At 40.7% G+C, this 18,704-nt stretch overlaps 1 pseudogene; it reads left to right on the top strand.

The window, feature by feature from the left end:
* Positions 1-217: 217 nt before the first annotated feature.
* Positions 218-17,165, top strand: LOC121449266 (annotated as a pseudogene).
* The last annotated feature ends 1,539 nt before the right edge of the window (positions 17,166-18,704 follow it).

Below are 18,704 nucleotides of genomic sequence, written 5' to 3' on the forward strand. Positions count from 1 at the left end.
TTCCATTGATAGACCATAGAAGAATCTTTTGCCTTTCAAGGGTCACTATATTTTAACTATGGTTCCATTATATTTTCCTAAATGTGCAATGAGTTTTTCCCTCTTTGCCCAGGCTGTGGGTGCATTGAACACTTTCATTGCTGCTGTATATGAGCATGCTGTTATATTGCCAAACAAAACAGAAACACCTGTTTAGGTGGAAAAGGCTTTGTTTCTGATGAACAAGAACATAGATATTTTGGAGAAAGCAATAACGCTGGCAGCCAAGCAGGTATCACAGTTTTGTTCATGTCTGGGATGGTATACAGATTTGCAACTAGACAAGCATGTGGGTATTTAGAACTATGAGAAACTTTCTTTCCATACTTGCTTCTAACAGGGTGCACTTATCATTGTGACCCCAGAAGATGGAATCTATGGCTGGATCTTCACCAGGGAGACCATTTACCCCTACCTGGAGGATATACCAGATCCTGAAGTGAACTGGGTTTCCTGTAGAGATCCCAACAGGTAAGATCTTGTTAAAGAGTAATAACTCTTGCAACAGAGAGGTTTTGATGAGCTAGAACAGCAAAGTCACCAAGCTTGGCTTGTCATCTTTCTGATAATCAGACAGTCAGTGGCATGGGACTTTAAGGGTTTATATTGTATTTCCTACTCAACGTGTCTCCCATCTGAAGAATGATTTTAGATAAGAAAGCTTGGTTTGTTACTCATGGCAGTTGTCTTTAAAACCTAGCCCGTGAACACACTGTTTCCAACAAGTGTGTTCTACTGAGTTTCAGCCAAGTAAGACTGTTTTCTTTGGATCCTGTGATTGCAACTGCAAGTCAGTCAGTTGACGCAGAAATACCTACTGTGTTTCTAAAGCTGTGCTGTCACCACAATTTCACGGTCAATAACGTTCACAGAAGTTCCACAGGGTTTCAGACAGAAAGCTCTCTTTCCGAGTCCCCATCTTACTATCTCCCAGCTGAGTGGTACAGGGTACATCACATCTTTATTTCCCTTATGGAGTACAGAAGAGTGTCAAATGAAATGGCGTGTGTAATATCTTACCCTGCAGCGCCCTCTACACTGTCCCCTGTCACAAGGATCTCTTTTCAACAGGACAAACTGACTGTAAACTACTCTGAACTCTTGCCCTTAGAGAGGTTTTTAGTACTTATCAATAGCTGTGGTTTAGGTACAACTTCCTTGAAAGAAATATGTATGTGTGTGTGTGTGATTATGTAAACTATTAAAAGAAAGATGAAATAGATTATTTTAGGTGTGATTATGTACCTTTTAGCATTGTTCATAGGTAATTTCTTTAAGTGAAGAAATCTTAAAAGGGCTTTCTGTTGCTAATTTTATATCTTCATGCACCTGCTGAGACTCATATATCTATTGCCTTCAAGGGGGAGCTTTTTTAAAAAAATAAATTCTTGTCACATGACATCAGCTGAAAAATAAATCCAATGCTCCCCTATTTGAGCTCCACTATTTAAGTCTCAACCTGAGACTTCCACCTTCGGGAAAGTGTTTTCTAAATGTTATATAACCTGTGTGCAGAAAGCATGGAATAGTGACTCAGTATCATCTTGTCAAAAGCTTTCCCTAGGACAGCAAGCAATCATTACTTGCTGTAATTCTAGAGGTTTATATTAAACTATGCTTCATGTGACAATTCCATTAGAGCTGACTCTCCTAGGAGAAGAGGCTCAAAAGTCTGGTCATTATGCTTACTTGAATTCTGTTAGCTTGGGAAAGCAAAAGGTTCATGAAATTTTGACACTGAATTATTCCAGTGACAAAGATTCAGCTTTGTGAAACAGAAGGGGGAATCAAGCTGAGTCTAGGAGCTCATGTGAATAATCCCAGCACTCAGGAAACTGAGGTGGGAGAAACTGCTTCATGAGCTCCAAGGCTGCTTGGCTTACACAGTAAAACTCGACTTAAAGCAAAGCAAAACACCAACAGTCGCAAAATGGAACAATTGGAGAAATGGCTCATCGGATAAAGCACTTGTCAATTAAATATGAGAACTGGAGTTCAGATTTTCAGAACCTATGTAAAATCCAGGCCGGCAGGAGGGCCACCTGTCTACCTGCAGGTCAGTGCTTGGGAGGCAGTGATGGGAATGATAAATAAAGTGAGAATGATCAGGGAAGACATACAGCACCGACTCTGGGCATCCACCTGGACACCCACATATATGCACATGTACCTACCCAGGTATGTGCACTTATCAAATAGGAGAACACATGTACATATACACAGGCATGAACACAATCTCTGTTCTACCCACCTCCTCACAATTATAGAAACCCATAAGGTGTTAGCTCTTCATTGTGCTTTTGAATTCCAAGAGCTGTATCTGGTGTGCTGTGCATATTAAATCTTTCACTATTGACAAGAGGTGTCACTATTTGCATATTAACTCTGAGATGGAAGGGGGTGTTAGGGCTGCAATGTTAGTAAAGTAATTAGGTTAAGTGGAATTAAAGAAAACCATTTGCAGGCTGGGGAGAGGGCTCAGTCCATAGAGTACTTGCCCTGAAAGTGTGAAAGCCCAAGTTTGATCCCAAAAGCCCATTTAAAAACTAGAGACAGTAACACACACTTAAAATTTTGGCAGGGGCAAATTGGAGAATAGACTCATTCAAATCCCAGGCCAGTTTGCTGGCCAGTGAGACTGGTTTTCTTACTTGGTCAAGTCCTGGGCCAATGAGAGACATTGTGTGGGAAGGGGCAGGGAGGAGGATACTGACTGAGGAATGACACCCTGGGTGGTCTTCTGATTCCCCAATGCACGTGTGTGCACCCTCCACCACATACATGAACAGTTGCACATACACACCACACAGCCATTTGTATTAAGCCATGGAACCTTAACAGATTTGTCACTATACTGAATTATACTGAAAATTATAATGACAAAGAAATAGATTTATTCCTGAGAGGTCTTCTGCGAATGACCTCTGTCATCTGTGAATCTGCTTATGACACTGGCCTTGATCTCTCTTGTTCAGTACTTCTTTATCCACAACACAGACCCCTCACAAGAGAGACATTCACAGATTTGAAGCCTAAATCACCTCAAGACATTCCCTTTTGACTCCTAGAAGAAATATAACAACAATTTCATGATGTGTACTTTTCTCCACACGAACCTTCTAAGCCAAATATCACATTTGTTGGAGGAGAAAGTTGAGCCAGGCCCAAGTACTGTTTACTTGTTTATGTTCTTACCGCACAAGGCCTCATTTGCTCCCTATAGAAGATGACCTGCACTGGTGCTTTGTTTTCGACCACAGTTTACAGCCACGCATGTGTAATATTCTAGCTGGCGTTATAGATGAGGCCTTTCTCATGGAGGAGTTTGCTAAATTTCAAGCTTCTCTTCCCCCTTGAAGACAGAGTATTATTTTTCTTTCAGTCTACTTTAGGTTTTCATGCTGGAACACCTGGCACATTAGAAGACACCAGTAGTCATAAAGACAAACACTATGTTGCACACACGCTTTTGTTTTTCTTTTTTTTTAAAATTTATTTATTTATTAAGGATTTCTGCCTCCTCCCCGCAACCGCTTCTCATTTCCCTCCCCCTCCCCCGATCAAGTCCCCCTCCCTCATCTGCTCGAAGAGCAATCAGGGTTCCCTGACCTGTGGGAAGCCCAAGGACCGCCCACCTCTATCCAGGTCTCCTAAGGTGAGCATTCAAACTGCCTAGGCTCCCACAAAGCCAGTACGTGCAGTAGGATCAAAAACCCACTGCGATTGTTCTTGAGTTCTCAGTATTCCTCATTGTCCGCTATGTTCAGCAAGTCCAGATTTATCCCATGCTTTTTCAGACCTAGGCCAGCTGGCCTTGGTGAGTTCCTGATAGAACATCCCCATTGTCTCAGTGTGTGGGTGCACCCCTCGTGGTCCTGAGTTCCTTGCCCGTGCTCCGTCTCCTTCTGCTCCTGATTTGGACCTTGAGATTTCTGTCCGGTGCTCCCATGTGGGTCTCTGTCTCTGTCTCCTTTGATCACCTGATGAAGGTTAGTATTCATGAGGATGCCTGTGTGTTTGTCTTTGGGTTCACCTTCTTATTTAGCTTCTCTAGGATCATGAATTATAAGCTCAATGTCCTTTATTTATGGCTAGAAACCAAATATGAGTGAGTACATCCCATGTTCCTCTTTTTGGGTCTGGCTTACCTCACTCAGGATAGTGTTTTCTATTTCCATCCATTTGTATGCAAAATTCAAGAAGTCCTTGTTTTTTACTGCTGAGTAATACTCTAATATGTATATATTCCATACTTTCTTCATCCATTCTTCCGTTGAAGGGCATCTAGGTTGTTTCCAGGTTCTGGCTATTACAAACAATGCTGCCATGAACATAGTTGAGCATATACTTTTGTTGTATGATAGGGCCTCTCTTGGGTATATTCCCAAGAGTGGTATTGCTGGGTCCAGGGGTAGGTTGATCCCGAATTTCCTGAGAAACCGAAACACTGCTTTCCAGAGTGGTTGCACAAGTTTGCATTCCCACCAGCAATGGGTGAGTGTACCCCTTTCTCTACAACCTCTCCAGCAAAGCCTATCATTGGTGTTTTTGATTTTAGCCATTCTGACAGGTGTAAGATGGTATCTTAAAGTTGTCTTGATTTGCATTTCCCTGATCGCTAAGGAAGTTGAGCATGACCTTAAGTGTCTTTTGGCCATTTGAACTTCTTCTGTTGAGAATTCTCTGTTCAGCTCAGTGCCCCATTTTATAATTGGGTTGATTAGCCTTTTGCGGTCTAGTTTCTTGAGTTCTTTATATATTTTGGAGATCAGACCTTTGTCATTTGCGGGGTTGGTGAAGATCTTCTCCCAGTCAGTGGGTTGCCTTTTTGTCTTAGTGACAGTGTCCTTTGCTTTACAGAAGCTTCTCAGCCTCAGGAGGTCCCATTTATTCAATGATGCCCTTAGTGTCTGTGCTGCTGGGTTATACATAGGAAGTGATCTCCTGTGCCCATGTGCTGTAGAGTACTTCCCACTTTCTCTTCTATCAGGTTCAGTGTGTTCGGACTGATATTGAGGTCTTTAATCCATTTGGACTTGAGTGTTGTGCATGGTGATAGATATGGATCTATTTTCATTCTTCTACAGATTGACATCCAGTTTTGCCAGCACAATTTGTTGAAGATGCTCTCTTTTTTCCATTGTATACTTTTAGCTCCTTTATCGAAAATCAGATGTTCATAGGTTTGTGGGTTAAAGTCAGGGTCTTCTATTCGATTCCATTGGTCGACTTCTCTGTTTTTATGCCAATACCAAGCTGTTTTCAATACTGTAGCTCTGTAATAGAGTTTGAAGTCAGGGATGGTAATGCCTCCAGACAATCCTTTATTGTATAAGATTGTTTTGGCTATCCTGGGTTTTTTGTTTTTCCATATAAAGTTGATTATTGTCTTCTCCAGATCTGTGAAGAATTTTGATGGGATTTCGATGGGGATTGCATTGAATCTATAGATTGCTTTTGGTAGAATTGCCATTTTTACTATGTTGATCCTCCCAATCCAAGAGCAAGGGAGGTCCTTCCATTTTCTGGTGTCTTCTCTAATTTCTTTCTTCAAAGACTTATAGTTCTTGTCAAATAGATCTTTCACTTCCTTGGTCAGAGTTACCCCAAGATATTTTATGTATTTGTGGCTATCGTGAAAGGTGATGCTTCTCTGATTTCCCTCTCTGCTTCCTTATCCTTAGTGTATAGGAAGGCAACTGAGTTTTTGGAGTTGATCTTGTATCCTGCCACATTACTAAAGGTGTTTATCATCTGTAGGAGTTCTTTGGTAGAATTTTTGGGGTCGCTTATGTATACTATCATATCATCTGCAAATAACGAAAGCTTAACTTCTTCCTTTCCAATACGAATCCCCTTGATCTCCTTATGTTGTCTTATTGCTATTGCTAGAACTTCAAGCACTATGTTGAAGAGGTATGGAGAGAGTGGACATCCTTGTCGTGTTCCTGATTTTAGTGGGATGGCTTTGAGTTTTTCTCCGTTTAATTTAATATTAGCTGTTGGCTTGCTGTAAATAGCTTTTATTATATTTAGGTAGGACCCTTGTATCCCTATTCTCTCCAAGACCTTTATCATAAAGGGGTGTTGAATTTTGTCAAATGCTTTTTCAGCATATAATGAAATGATCATATGGTTTTTTTTCTTTCAGTTTATTTATATGGTGGATTACATTGATAGATTTGCGTATGTTGAACCAGCCCTGCATTTCTGGGATGAAGCCTACTTGATCATAATGGATAATTTTTCTTATGTGTTCTTGGATTCGGTTTGCCAGTATTTTATTGAAAATTTTTGCATCGATGTTCATGAGTGAGATAGGTCTGTCATTCTCTTTCTTGGTTGGGTCTTTGTTCGGTTTTGGTATCAGGGTAACTGTAGCTTCATAAAAGGAATTTGGCAATGACTCTTCTCTTTCTATATTGTGAAATACATTAAGGAGTATAGGTATTAGTTCTTCTTGGAAGTTCTGGTAGAATTCTGCATTGAAACTATCTGGTCCTGGGCTTTTTTTCGAAGGGAGATTTTTGATAACCATTTCTAATTCTTCGCGAGTAACCGGTCTATTTAGATCATTCACCTGGTCTTGGTTTAGCTTTGGTATATGGTACTTATTTAAAAAAATGTCCATTTCTTTTGTATTTTCCAGTTTTGTGGCATACAGCCTTTTGTAGTAAGATCTAATGATACTCTGAATTTCCTCTGTGTCTGTGGTTATGTCCCCCTTTTCATTTCTGATCTTATTTATTTGCATGTTCTCTCTCTGTCGTTTAATTAGTTTGGATAGGGATTTGTCGATCTTGTTGAATTTCTCCAAGAACCAGCTTTTTGTTTCATTGATTCTTTGGACTGTTTTTTGTGTTTCTATTTTGTTGATTTCAGCCCTCAGTTTTATTATTTCCAGTCTTCTACTTCTCCTGGGGGCATCTGCTTCTTTTTTTTTCTAGAGCTTTCAGGTGTGTTGTTAAGTCCCCAATGTATGCATTCTCCGTTTTCTTTAAGTGGGCACTTAATGCTATGAACTTTCCTATTAGCACTCCTTTCATTGTGTCCCATAGGTTTGAGTATGTTGTCCCTTTATTTTCATTAAATTCAAGGAAGACTTCAATTTCTTTCTTGATTTCTTCCTTGACCCAGGTGTGGTTCAGTAGTTGACTGTTCAGTTTCCATGAGTTTGTCGGTTTTTTGGGGGTAGCGTGGTTGTTGCCTTCTAACTTTAATCCGTGGTGATCTGATAAGACACAGGTGGACACTGATATTTTTTTTGTATCTGTGGAGCTTTCCTTTGTTTCCGAGTATGTGGTCAATTTTTGAGAAGGTTCCATGAGCTGCAGAGAAGAAGGTATATTCTTTCCTATTTGGGTGGAATGTTCTATAGATATCTGTTAAGTCCATTTGCTTCATTACCTCCAATAATTCTCTTAATTCTCTATTAGGTTTCTGCCTGATTGACCTGTCCCTTAGAGAGAGAGGTGTGTTGAAGTCTCCTACTACTAGTGTGTGTTGTTTGATGTCTGCCTTGAGTCCTAGTAATATTTCTTTTACATAAGTAGGTGTTTTTATATTGGGGGCGTAGATATTCAGGATTGAGTCTTCATCCTGATGAATTGTTCCTGTTATGAGTATAAAGTGACCATCTCGGTCTCTTCTGATTGATTTTAGTTTGAAGTCAGTTTTGTTAGAAATTAGTATGGCCACACCTGCTTTTTTCTTAGGTCCATTTGCTTGATAAGCCTTTTCCCAACCCTTTACTCTGAGTAGGTGCCTGTCTTTGTGGTTGAGATGTGTTTCTTGCAAACAGCAGAATGTTGGATCCTGTTTTCGTATCCCATCTTTTAGCCTGTGCCTTTTTATAGGTGAATTGAGCCCATTAATATTAAGTGACATTAATGACCAGTGGTTGTTTACCCTGGTTATTCTTATTGCTTTTGGTAGTAGAGATTGTGTGTCTCCCTTCTTTGAGATGTGCTGGTGAAGGGTCACTAGATGCCTGGGTTATTGTAGACAGTGTTGGTAGTGTTGGATTCCTTGGGTTGCGATTTTCCTTCTATTACTTTCTGTAGGGCTGGATTTGTGGCTACGTATTGTTTAAATTTTTTCTTATCCTGGAATGTCTTGTTTTCTCCATTGATAATGAACGATAGCTTGGCTGGGTATAGTAGTTTGGGTTTGCATCCATGGTCTCTTAGCTTCTGCAGTACCTCTATCCAGGACCTTCTGGCTTTCATAGTTTCCATAGAGAAGTCAGGTTTAAGTCTGATCGGTTTACCTTTATAAGTTACTTGCCCTTTTTCCTTTGCAGCTCTTAATATTCTTTCTTTAACCTGTATATTTTGTGTTTTGATTATTATATGGCAAGGAGATGTTTTTCTTTGATCCAGTCTGCTTGGTGTTCTGTATGCTTCTTGAATATTTACATGAATATCTTTCTTTAAGTTGGGAAAGTTTTCTTCCATAATTTTGTTGAAAATATTTTCTGGGCCTTTGAGCTGTGACTCTTCTCCTTCTTCTATTCCTATTATTCTTAGATTTGGTCTTTTTATTGTGTCCCATATTTCCTGAATGTTTTGTGTTGAGAATTTGTTGGCTTTGCTGTTTTCTTTGATCAGAGCGTTTATTTTCTCTATGGTGTCCTCAGCATCTGAGATTCTTTCTTCTAGCTCTTGTATTCTATTGATTATGCTTGTTTCTGTAGACTCTGCTCGTTGACCTAGATTTTCCATATCCAGCTGGTCCTCAGTTTGTATTTTCTTCCTTGCCTTCCTTTCAGTTTTCAATTCTTGAACTGTTTCCATTACCTGTTTGATCGTTTTTTCTTGGTTTCCCAGGGTATCACGTACGTATTTACTCATTTCTTCAAACTTTTTGTTATACTTCTCATCCATTTCTATAAGGGCATTTTTTACATGTTGTTTAAGGGACTCTATTGTCTTCATAAAGTCAATTTTTTCCACTTCTTCTGTGCTAGGTTTTTCAAATACTTCTGTTGTAAGATCATTGGGTTCTGGTGTTTTCATGTTGTTTTTCAGATTATTGGGTGAATTCTTGCCTTGGCGCCTGCCCATCTCCTCCTATTGATCCTATCTAATGGGTCTTTTAAAAACCAGATCAGGTTTCCCTGCTGGCCAAGGGCTCCTCTTACAAAATGCCCTCGCTCTGTTTCCTGGTTCCTGCCGCAGGCCAAGAACCCTCTCACCCCTCTGAAGGGTCTTCAGGACAGGACCAGGCTCCCTGTGTGCCAGTGACCTGGCCAACCAAAGGCCTACCTCTTTGATTCAATTGTAGTAGGGCGATCTGCTCTCCTTATTGCACGGCTGTTCCTGCCGCTTGGGTCTGCCGCCGCGCTGGTCCCCCAAAGCCTCTTCCTGAATGTGGTGTCACTCCTCGCATCTGGCCGCCATGCTGCCGCCTCTGTGCGTCTGGCCGCCACGCCGCCTCTGTGCCACAAGCTTTTGTTTTTCTTTTGTGTACATGTGTATATACATGTGTGTAAGCCATTTCTCTGTGTGTGCACATGTGAGCATGTAGTGTATATTTAGAGGTCCGGGGACAATGTTGGGTGTAGGTGGTGTGTAGTTACTGTCTACTACTGTTTGGGATAGGGTCTCTCATGGAACCTTACCAGATAGGGCAGACTTGCTGGCCCCCAAACTTCTAGGGGTCTGCCTGTCTCTGTCTCCCATCTCCCCATTGCTAAAATATCAGGTGCATGGGGCTGTGCCTGGCATTTACACGGGTTCTGGGATCTGAAGTGAGGCCGTCACAGTTGGAAGCCAAGTGTTTTACTGACTGAGCCATCTCCCCACTCTGCATATGAGTTTTAAATTCTTGGCTCTTCATTTTTGACCTAGAGCTGTTACATTATAGGAAATGGAAAAACGCAGCATTGCTTTGCTATTTTGGAAGTCCCTCTCATGTACTAAGCTTGAGGCAACTTTTGTTGAATTAGGTTTGGCTATGCACTAGTGCAGGAGAGACTCAGTGGCCTCGCCAAGGATAACTCTATCTATATTGTGGCAAATACTGGGGACAAGAAGCCGTGTAATTCTACTGACCCTTCAATGTCCTCTGGATAGAAGTTATCAATACAACACCAATGTGGTATTTGATTCCCAGGTCAGGTTAGCAGCCTGATACCATAAGGTAAGAATTAGCTGCGCTTTCACTGAACTTGGTTCATTTCTGTTGTTTGTGATATGTTTGCACATTTGTTTTTTAAATACTGGAGATGTAACTGTTACAGAGACATCTCGTAATCATTACTATTTTAAATTGAAAAGGCAATTTCACTTATCTGTATACCAATTAATGATTGTCTATGTGAATTCATCATAAAGTATAATATAGTACAATGTCAAAACAGATGTGATAGTAGCCTCACAAAGATTGACTATCCTTTGAGAAATGCTGTTTCATCTTTGAGTTAGTATCAGAGGGCTTGGGGGAACATAATTTGTTATTATTTAATATTAAGTTACTATTTATTTCAACATACCTTTCTGACTGCTATGAAATCAAACCCCAATAGTAACTGGTTCTTAGAAAAAGGCAATATCCTTATTTGTAAAGCTGAAAAGGATACGTATCACAGAAAAGGCTGGTATCATTCCAGGAGCAGTCAGTCCATTTCTCAGATACTATCCACCCCTCTAGGTCTTGCTAACAGCTTTTTCTCAGGATAACTGCCCCTTTAGAAGCCATGTGGTCTCAACAGCACAGCACAAAATTCTTACCTTTATGAATAAAGTCCACAGAAACTTGCATTTCTGTTACTTGGACACTCAGCCTGGCCTTCTCACTCCTCCATGCCAGCCAGGTCACACACCTGTTCAGAACTACTCACTGGTCTATGCAGGACACAATCCCATGAAGGTGGAGAGTGGGGGCAAAAGAGTCTCTGGAACACTGGGATGTGGGGTAGCTGATGTGTCTGCACTCAGGCACGCAAGAGGCCAAGTGAAGACCCAGCTAAATAAGCACCCTGCTCCTGAGCTGGAGTTAAGTAGTCAGGATTCAGGAGAGGCCATACTAAGGGAGGACACGTTCAGGTGCCTGACAAGAACAATGTTTTGTGACAAGTATTTGGAAGAAATTGCTGGGAAACTTCAGGGATCTTCAGGAACCCATTGATGGCTGCCATCAATGTAACACTTACCCATTTGGAATCAACAATCAGGCAGAAAAAAAAAGATAAGATTATGAACAGCTTAGTAATTAGTAAGACGTAGCAACCTTAAAGTAGAAATTAATTCTAAGTCAGCTTCATTTAATTGATATAAGTGGCACAGTAAACATGGTGACGTTTATTGTATTAACACTGGCTAGAACCCACACCTGGAGTGCTGTTCATATTTAAAGGACACAGTGGAATCAGTTTTAAAAAGAGGAGGCTCAAGCGTTCATCCTGACTGAAGGCTGGATGGATGGCTCAGCAGTCAGGAACATACACTGTTCTTACAGAACACCTTCGTTCAGTTCCCAGCACCTATCTTGAGTAACCCACACCTGCTTGTCACTCCAGCTCCAGAGGATCTGAAACCCTCTTCTGGTCCATCGGTACCCACACTCACATGCACGCACTTACACATACTATTAAAAATAGAGCGAAAAAGATTTTCACTCGGCAGCTTTAAAGACATAAATGATCATCTCTTGGATGTCATTTATTTCATTTGTTCACTGATGGTGAAACATATAGTGTTTGGATTACTGTCACAGTGTGGAAACTCACAGGTAGTTGGTGTAATTGGCTTAATGCTTATAAATGCTCGTGTAACCGTATGCACATCAGTACACATGAAAGAAAATGGCTTTTATGGGTATTGACAATATCTATTGGCATATTGGTTCTTTACTAATTTCTTCCTTCTCTGCTTGTCTTTGACAGTACAATCTTTTTGCCCCAGAGATTCAGTTTGATTTCCCCAAGGATTCAGAATTGGTGACTTTTGACACTGCCTTTGGGAGGTTTGGCATCTTCACTTGCTTTAACATTTTCTCTTACGACCCAGCTGTGGCGGTTGTGAAGGATTTTCAAGTTGACAGCGTTGTCTACCCTACGGCATGGTACAACACTTTGCTCCTCCATTCAGCTGTCCCATTCCATTCAGCATGGGCCAGAGCCATGAGAGTCAACCTGCTGGCAGCAAACACCCACAACATCAGAATGCACATGACAGGTAATTGATCATCTGCCAAGCAGCAATGACAGTCTTGGGGAAGAACTCCAACCAAAATTTTCCTTAACGGCTAAGTTCGCTATCATAAAATTAATAATACCATGAGTTTCTGCTCAAGGTTTGATTAAATTTATTTATGTATATATTTATTTTTCTGAGGACAGAAAAATCAATTTCTTCGTTTTTGAGATTGGCTCTTACTAGGTAGGCCAGGCAGGCCTAGAATTTATGATTTTTCTGCTTCAGTCTCCTGAGTGCTGGATTACATACATTCGCTACCATGCCTGGTTAGCAGCAGGAAAGCTTCCTTCTGCTTAAGGAGCTTTATTATGCTAAGGAAAGGAAGCAAATATTATCTTGATGCTTCAGGAGGGAAAACTGAAGTTGTGAAGAAGTCAGGTCATGTAAAAACAAAAAAGGGGTGGTAGCTGGTGGCTAGGCTCACAACCAAAGTTACTAAAAGAAAAAAAAAAGGTCAATGCTAGACCTAAAGGGTGTTCCAGCTAATACATATTAGTTGTATTGAAATCAATCTTGTGATGACAAAATGAATGAGCTTAATCGGTTTTAGAGTTTACTCGGTAGTATCCTCATTAAGGCTAACATTTGTCTTCCTCTTGACTGGTTTTACACAATTGCAAAGAATAAATTTCAAACCCAAATTGATTTTAAAAGAGAAAAGTTGCTTTTTTAAAGAAAAGATTTAAAAAAGCAAAACTTTAAATTATCATTTCAGTACCTTAGGGAGAAAGCAGAGTCAACCTGGATTTCCAATAACATCTTTTAAAAAGTCATTGTGGGTTTGAAGAGATGGCTCAATGGTTAAGAGCACTGGCTGCTCTTCCGGAGTACTTGGGTTCAATTCCCAGAACTCACATGGCAGCTCACAACTGTCTGTAACTGCAGTTCCAGGAACCTGACATCCATGGCAAAACATTGAAGCACACAAAATAAAATTAAATAAAAAATTAAGAAGTCACTGTCCGTTCATAACATTATGTTTAATTTCCCACGGGAATGTTCCCTTTGTCACCATATAATTTGTGTTTCTTTACGTTGGCCTCAGGGAGTGGGATCTATAGCCCGGAAGCTGTTAGTGTGTACCACTATGACATGGAGACAGAGAGTGGCCAGCTGCTGGTATCAGAATTGAAGTCTCAGCCACGCCAGCCCTGCTCCCCTGCAGAGGTTGACGGGGATGCTTACACCAAAAGTATCAAACCATTCTCATCAGAGCAGGCAGACTTCCCAGGGATGATTTATTTGATGAATTCAGCTTCACGCGGCTTTTGGGGAGTACTGGAAATTACACAGTTTGCCAAAAGGACCTGTGTTGTCACCTGACGTACAAGATGTCAGAGAAGTGAATGGAATGGATGAGGCCTATGTCCTGGGTGCCTTTGATGGACTACACACAATAGAAGGGCAATATTATTTACAGGTAGAATGCTTGAATATGTTACGATGACTTATTACTGAGTTTTGTTCTAAGTCATTGCTTTTTTATTAACTGTGATTAAGACCATGAGTAAAAGCAACTTAAAGGGGAAAGGGCTTATTTGGCTTACTGATGAAATCACAGTCCATCACCGAGGGAAGTCAGGGCAGGAACTCAAGGCAGGAGCGAAAACAGAGACCATGGAGGAATGTTGCTTACTGGCTTGGTCCCTGTGACATTCTCAACTTGTTTTCTCCTACAACCCAAGACCACCTTCCCAGAGGTGGCACCACCCATAGTGGGCCCTCCCACCTAAATAACCATTAATCAAGAGAACGTCCTTGCAGATTGCGTACAATACGATGGAGACATTTCCTCACCACCCATAGTGGGCCCTCCCACCTAAATAACCACTAATCAAGAGAACGTCCTTGCAGATTGCCTGCAATATGATGGAGACATTTCCTCAATGGAGGTTCCTCTTTCCAGATGACCCTCGCTGTGTCAAGTTCACAGATAAAATAAAATACAAAACAATTAGCATAAGTATTGAAGGCGTAAGTCACAAACAATGCCACACCAGTTTGGAATTATGATTAATAGGGTGGTATTTATTTAAAGGGGAAAAAACTTACAGATCACTGTCCCAGGCAACAGCCCTCTATGCAACCAGGAAGGGAGTCTAGTCACTGGCGGAGCAGGAAGTGAAGAGAGAGAGGAGAGGGAAGTGGCCGCTTTTTTAAAGGGAGAGAGACCATGCCCCAATGGGCTGGTATCTCAGCAGCTATAGGCTGGAGGAGCAGGAGGACCTCCCGCAACAAAGTATCATAGATTTTTCTTCAAAATTGAATTAAATTGAGTTATTTCATGTAATGTTGCAGCTACAGAACATTTAATTTGTTCCATCATCACCAGAACCATTTCTTTTTCTTGGCTACAAGGTGAAAAATATCAAGCAGATTGAGGAGTTCTCTGCAGGCAAGTTCAGGTTGAAAAGGGTGCAATGTCTATGTATCCTCTTGTTACTTTAGAGGAATGGTTGGCCAGCTTTCTTCTACTGGAGTCTAAGTTAATTTGTGACCTAGTGTAGCATGACTGAGTTAAAAGAAAATTTAACTTTGAATAGATGAAGTAGACAAACATAATCAAGATCCTTGAAATAAAGGTCTAGGCGGTGGTTGTGTACCTTTAATCCCAGCACTCAGGAAATCACAGAGGTGGATCTCTGTGAGTTCAAGGCCAAGCTGATCTTCAGAGTGAGTTCTAGGACAGCCAAAGCTACACAGATAAAACCCTGTTTCAAAAACAAACAAACAGCCGGGCGGTGGTGGCACACGCCTTTAATCCCAGCACTCGGGAGGCAGAGGCAGGCGGATCTCTGTGAGTTCGAGACCAGCCTGGTCTACAAGAGCTAGTTCCAGGAGAGGCTCCAAAACCACAGAGAAACCCTGTCTCGAAAAACCAAAAAAAAAAAAAAAAAAACAAAAAAACAAACAAACAAACAACCCAGAAAAGAAAAGAAAGAAAAGGAGAATGGAGGGAGGGAGGAAGGGAGAGAAAGAGGGAGGAAGGGAAAGAAGGAGAGCAGTACCAAAATATCACCCTCACAGTCTATGAGATGCTTTAAAGGTTGCATTGGCTGTGACACAGAACAAGCTGTAGTTGCAGATTGTATTTATCCTGTGATAGGCAACTCGGGGTTTATTGTTCTATAAAAATATGAAATCATGGGGGAATTAAAATTAAAATACAGACTACTAATAACCATTTTTATAGTGTAGAAGATTCGAATTAAGAACAGTTCATTAAATAGTGCAGCTAGCTGGGCCTGGTGGAGCAGCCTGGAGTCTAAACTACTGAAGAGACTGAGGGAAGATGGTCAGAAGTTCAAGGCCTGCATAGGCTACAAAGTGAGTCCAAGGCCGGTCTGAACTGACAATTCTGTGAGACCTAGTCTCAAAATAAGAATATAAAAGTTTAATTCTTGCACTTTGGAGGCAGAGGCAGGTAAATTCTGAGATTGAGACCAGCCTGGTCTGCAAAGCTAGTTTTAGTACAGTCAGGACTACATAGAGAGATCCTTTCTCAAAAAAAAAAAAAACAAACCCAACACACACACACATACACACACACGCTCATATTTACATACACAAACATAGATATATATATATACACACATATATACACACATGCACACATACACACAGAGATACACATGCATACATATATACAAACACAGAGATATATGTATACACACATATACACACATGCACACATACACTCAGACATACACACATATATATATGTATACGCACATGCATACACATATACACACATGCACACATATACTCAGACATACACACATATATATATGTATACGCACATGCATACACATATACACACATGCACACATATACTCAGAGTACACACATATATATGTATACGCACATACATACACATATACACACATGCACACATATATACCTACATACACACAGCTATATATGTACACACACATACACACACACACACACACACACACACACACACACACACACACACTGACTGAAAGGATGGTTCAGCAGTTAAGAGCATTTTCTAGTCTTTCAGAGGACCAGGATTGACCCCCAGCGTGCACATGACCAGTCAGTTACAACTGGTTAGTAACCCCTGTTCTAGGGACTCTGGTGCCCTCTTCTGACTTTCTCAGACATTGCATGTACATGGTGCAAGTGCAGGCCAAACAATCATATACATAGAGTAAAAATTAAGCTGGAAACATGACTTAGTGGTTTAGAGCACTTGCTGCTCTTGCAGAGAACCCGAGTTTGTTTCTTAATACCCATATGGTGGCCCATGGGGATCGGTAACTCCATTTCTAAGGGAGGGTGTTCTGTGTTGAACACCCTCTTCCGACCTCCCAGGCACCAAACGTGTTCACAGTGAATAGACATAAATGCTGGCCAAACATTCATATACATAAAACCAAAAAGTAAATTAAAAAGTAATGATATGTTTTAAAGAGTTAGGAATACAGATTACAGGTAGAGGCGTTGTCTATCATTAACAATACCCTGAGTTCAGTGCTCAGGACGAGTGGGAAGCACTGCAAAGAGAGCTCACTTCATGGGAGCATTGAGAAGTTGCTTTAATGCTAGCAATAGTTGTGCAGTGGTTTATGAGTTTTAAGAGAGATTATTAGCCACATTTTCACCCCTTCCCTCCATAATTAGAGCAAAGTTAGAAAGTTGGGTCTTCTACCATCAAATCTTGTGTAATTTATACCACCCAATATTGCTTTGGGAGGAATGTTTCTAGAAGGAGATGTCGCTGGAAACCGAGCTTTGCATTGGAGTTAATCCTTTGCTGTCTTTCATCAGGTTACGAGAGATGGACGTCTCTGGAGCCGAGGTGGAGCCCCTTTGCCTGTTCTGGTGATGGCCTTATATGGAAGAGTGTTTGAGAAGGACCCTCCACGCTTAGGGCAGGGACCTGGGAAGATACAATGAACCCCTTCATTGTGGCCTGTCAGAATTAGCCTGGCAAAGAGAGGGGGCATAAATAAAAGAGTATTTATGTAGTTTTTTTTTTAGAAGATACAATGTAAGCTGTTGAAAAGGCAAACCAAATGAAGAAATAAAACAATAAAATAAAAAGCACTTGGTATGCTATGGCCTGGATATGGTTTGTTTCCTCCAAAATTTATACTCAAATTTAATTTCCATCATGAAGTATTAAGAGAGTGGACCACTTAATTCAGCCACGGTTTTCAGAAGTGAGCTTTTAGGAAATGAGGAGGATTGTGTAAATAACCAGGGTGTGTAGTGATATACTGTGGCTTTATAGATATGTGTGGGGGTGTGTGTAGCACACAGAAGCACTGTTTCCTACCATGCAATGTCTTTCACTACTTTGGAACTCTGTTAAGAAGAAGAGTATTACCATATGTGAGGCCCTTGTCCTGGAACTAGAACCATGAGCCAATGTCATGGTTCTTTATAAGGTACCCAATATGCAATATTGTGCTGTTAGCAAATGAAAACTGGCTACCATAAGGCATGCACATCCTTGGGATAGTGTATATGTGCATCCAGCTTTTTTTTCAGCTTTTTTATATGTGCCCAGATATATGTAAGTATGTGATGCAGAAGGTGTACTTTAGTGAGAGCAAGGCTTCTTTTTAGGAACTGTTCTGCTGTATCCAAACAATGATTTCACCAGATGAAGATTCATTTCATATACTAACTCCATTAGATACAGATGCTCAGTTGACTGGTTAAATATTTCTGAGTATGTGATGGGGTATTTCTGACAGATTAAAATTGGTGTGCTGACCTTAGTTGAGAAAAGGCCCAGACAGACAGGCGCGGAGAGCAGGAGGGATAGACACTCATGGGCCAAAGGCTATAAGCCCTATGAAGCTGACTCAGGCTTCTGAGTGCCCCACCTTTGGTGTCTGGGAATAGAGCTCATCAGCTGAGAATAAACCTGAAGTTTGATGGTCTGAGCTTGAGGTTGGCATATGGATTAAATTCTGGAATTGTCTGTCAGTTACTTACCAGAGCCTATTTAATTTTGTCTGTGTATTTTCCCACTATTGGACAGTATATATTCTTGCCTTAGTTCTAGCTATTTTTTTCTTGTTTCCTTCTGTTTCATATCAGTAGATTTAATAGTATCTTGGTTTTATTTTATGGGTTTCTTGCAAGAGACTCTCATAGCTAGGCATGGTGGTAGTCTTAGTTAGGATTTCCATTTCTCTGAAGAGACACCATGACCATGCAACTCTTATAACGGAAAACATTGAATTGTGGCTGGCTTATTTCCTTGTCATCATAGTCGGAAGCATGGTGGCATACAGGCATATATGGTTCTAGATACATGAAAACTAAAAATCAACAAAGAATCCTTAGAGTGAAAGTACACTGCATACTATGGGGATTTAACAGATAGTTACAGAATATTACAGATTATGTATGGACTATTTGTTACAGGCCATTTCATTCAATGGATAAAAATCCATGGAGCCTCCCCTAAAAAAAAGAGCA

This window comes from Microtus oregoni, unplaced genomic scaffold, assembly GCF_018167655.1.
Source record: "Microtus oregoni isolate MIOR12 unplaced genomic scaffold, Mior012 000006F_ref0000085, whole genome shotgun sequence".
Lineage (NCBI taxonomy): Eukaryota > Metazoa > Chordata > Mammalia > Rodentia > Cricetidae > Microtus > Microtus oregoni.